The sequence below is a fragment of the Papilio polytes genome, unplaced genomic scaffold (assembly GCF_000836215.1).
Source record: "Papilio polytes unplaced genomic scaffold, Ppol_1.0 DF824180.1, whole genome shotgun sequence".
NCBI classification, from domain to species: domain Eukaryota; kingdom Metazoa; phylum Arthropoda; class Insecta; order Lepidoptera; family Papilionidae; genus Papilio; species Papilio polytes.
Genome location: NW_013525024.1, coordinates 3,811,854 through 3,815,625, shown reverse-complemented (window position 1 = coordinate 3,815,625; position 3,772 = coordinate 3,811,854).

The window sequence follows — 3,772 nt, the reverse complement described above, 5'->3', positions numbered from 1 at the left end:
GGGGGCAGGCGGCTCGTACTGACGAAATTAACACATTATTTTCATACATGTTTTAACTGAACTCTGCAAAGTGGCGACATCGAGCGGACGAATTATTATAAGATGTATTTTGTTCCTCCTACTCTTGACGATTTGACAAAACATTATTATCGACTTGTTTACAGCACGCAGACGATATCTATCATTTGTTATGTCTATCTACTGCCGACATCAGATCCGGCGAGCAAGCTCTTGTACCATTGTGTTAGCTTTTACTTGAAGGTCATTCAAGCTAACTTTCTACAACACTTTTATTACATCACGGCTTTGCATCACAATTATCACCTATTAATACAAAATTAATTGGAAATTCTACTCTATATCTCTCCCTTTCTCTTTGTCGGTACAAGTAAAGTAGAGGAGAGTAGAGTAAGGGCCTATATTTCTATCGGCGCGGTCAGACTTTCCTAGCATCTATATGGAAAACGTTTCTAAAAGCAGTCCCTGGCGGGCGGGTCTGACTGGCATGGCAAGGCGGGTCGGGGAGGCAGGCCACTAGCACCATAACTTTTCGTAGTGGTGATAAATCGCGCGCCGCTAATGCACCACATAAATTCGCGTGCCGCCGGACAAGCCGCGCCCGAGGTGCCGCACTACTCTAGCAAGGGAAATATTGTACATTATCTTGTATTACATCTAGAAAATACTTTCAATGACAGAGTATACATTGGTTTTATATAAAAACGCTCTTATCTGTTGCACGTGTTTCTAAAAAAGTATTTTAATTTTATTAGTAGTTAGTTAATTTAAATGAAAAAGTTTTGTATCACTTTAGCGGTTATCCCTCCAGGAAAAATGACACTTTTTGATTATTTTAATTTTATCGCAAATAAACTCGCACAATATATTGTATATTATTTGAATTATAGAAAAAAAATATAATAATTTTCATATTCTTTTTTATGTTTAATACACTTTACCCCTCTAGGAATGTCTAGAAGTAGCGATGTCCTGTGATGCCAGATGTTCTGTATAACGGAAATATTTCTGACTCGACTCAATATCGACACTGAAACTCTGCAACCAAACTGCGTTTGGCAACTTGCCAAGTGTTTCTTTATAATCTCACTAGTAATACACTTGTAAAGTGGATGGAAAATTTCTTTTAGAAAACCTATGTTCAATCTAATATTGTCGTTTGATCATATAGTACACATATAAACTTACAGTAAATGCGCATATCGGGTATAGCAGACATCGTGTAAGGTTGTAAAGTTGTAAGTTAACTGCGAAACGACGCACTTATGATGACTTGACCGGACTGATACGGCGCGCCTGTCCCGCAGTCAGCCGACTGACGGCAACTTTGTAAATTAACTACATAATGCCCACAGCTTGTGTTATTTGCAACGCGGAACCGCTGCATAGTATATTTAAATATCATTTTTATATGGAAATTAGGTATATTTAAATATAAAAATATGCCGTTCTTCGGGTACATTATATATTTTACGTTAAGGTTATATTTAAGTTAAATATTGTTATCTTTTTCATATATCTGTAATCCGTATTAATGGACAAAATTTTATAAATAAATCTTACATAACATTTTTCTTTATAAATTGATCCTGTTATAAAATTAGTAAAAATTTCAGTCCATGAAGTCGGGCTTACACAGAGCATCCGTTCGCAAAATTAACCACTGTGGAAACCAGCCTTAATTCAAAATATGCCACACTATATTTTAAGAAAGTATTCGAAGCTACATCACTTGTGACAGTTAACCCTAATTATAATGAATGATGTACTGGAATGAGCATGCGGGGGCGAGGGCGGGGACGGGGGTGAGTTATTTACTGTATGGTGGTGACAGTAGGGCTCGTGTTCGTCACGCTGACGACTGCAACTACAACTACGGCTGCAGAGGGCGCATTCTTCGCGCTACACTATTATAATGATTTACTATTGACCGTTACATTACAACTAAAAACTTTTATGGAATTTCCTGAACACTTAGAGAACTATACAGACATTTGCTAAAATAGCGTCTAATATCTTTTGACTGTAATGTAATTTCGGATGGATAAGAATAAGAAACAAATTCTGGTTATAAATAAGAAGCTTTGTATAAAGGAATTAAATTGATGTATTACCCTGGATACGAATCTATATTAAACATTGCCAGTCGGCAAGCCCCGCCGCTGTACCTCCGTCTCCTTATGGAGTGATCGCTGTCGGCAACTCAATATCCTTTGCATAATTACTCATTTTCAGTACGTAGTTATTTTTAACGCTATTCGATGCTCTCTCTGGACGCATATGGCAACTAAATTTGTCGCTATTAGTGTCGCCGCTAAAAAAATAGATTTACGGCGATGAAAAAACTAGGGTTAGGCAGTTTGTCACGAGGGTTATTTATTGCTTAGGGGTTTTAACGCGACTCGAGTATTTTGCAAAGTGTTTTTGCTCCCTTCCAATATGTGGATTGGTATAACGTGGTATTTCAATAATTAGTGTGATAATTTAGCACCGAATGAACGCCTAATGGAGTGATAGAACCTCAGGGACAAACAATTACCTTAATGACTTTTTATCCTATCGGAATGTCACGTGCCTTTCGGTAATTGCGAAACTAGTATAAATACTGTTTTATATATCGAACAAATCGTTAAATGTCCAAGTGTATATGTTAATATAGATATATAACAGTGAATTAAAATTAAAGTAATCCTACTAATATTATAAATGCGAAAATTTAAATGAATGGATGCTTGGTAGAGTTTGTAGCCTAAACCGCTGAATGGATCTCGATAAAATTTGGCACAAATATATAGGATAGTCTGGAAGAACACAGCAAAAGGAGCCTTGCTTTTTTAAGTCCACGCGGGCGGTGTTGCAGGCGAAAGCTAGTAACATAATATATTTAAGTTATTAGTGTTGTTTATGTAGTCAAGTTAACCGTGACCTCGTGCCACCTCGTGCTGGCCGAGTTTCATGTCATAACAAGATAACACATCACTTGCACAGAACATGATGTGTCAATCATCCGCCACGCGCTGCAACTTGCAACAGATGTATTACCTTGTTGACTCATTGCAGACGCACTGCACCACACCTCGTCCAACACGGAAATAATAAGGAAAGTAGTCGTTATGACATACGTAATAAGAGCTAAAAAGGCAGTATTTCAATGTAAGTATGAAGTTACGTGCCGTATCTCAGTGGCGGTATCTCTTGCGATATGGCTGCAATCGGTGATGTGCCAAGCGCCGACCGAGTACGCCACATGCCACCCAGCTGCGCCGAGGTGCTCCGCATCACAACATTCTCTTCTTACCAGCCATAGCTCTTTAATTACTTGCTGTATCTTTGCTATGATTTATAGATTTGTTTATACGTGATCTTAATTCTTAATTTATTTTGTAATTAATTGAAATCTGTAAGATATCCTTAATTAGACGTTAGTTGCATAAAATCGATGAATCTGAATAACCAAGGAAAACAATATACAAATTGTAATAAAAATGGATAAATAAAAAGGAAGCAAGCCGATCACATATTTTATTAACTACAATAATCAATATTGGTAAAATGTAATCAATCGGGAAAATGTTTAGTTATATCGACCAGTTGGTTGTCTGTTAGAGGCACGAGGTAGTGGGACACATGCGGTATGACGTCGCTCATCGACTGCATCATTCGTTTTTAATTAACCTCGTCAGAACAACTTACAGGATTATGTTAGCACTGCATGGTTTACTGAACGCTAAAAATTAAATTACAAACGAGAATC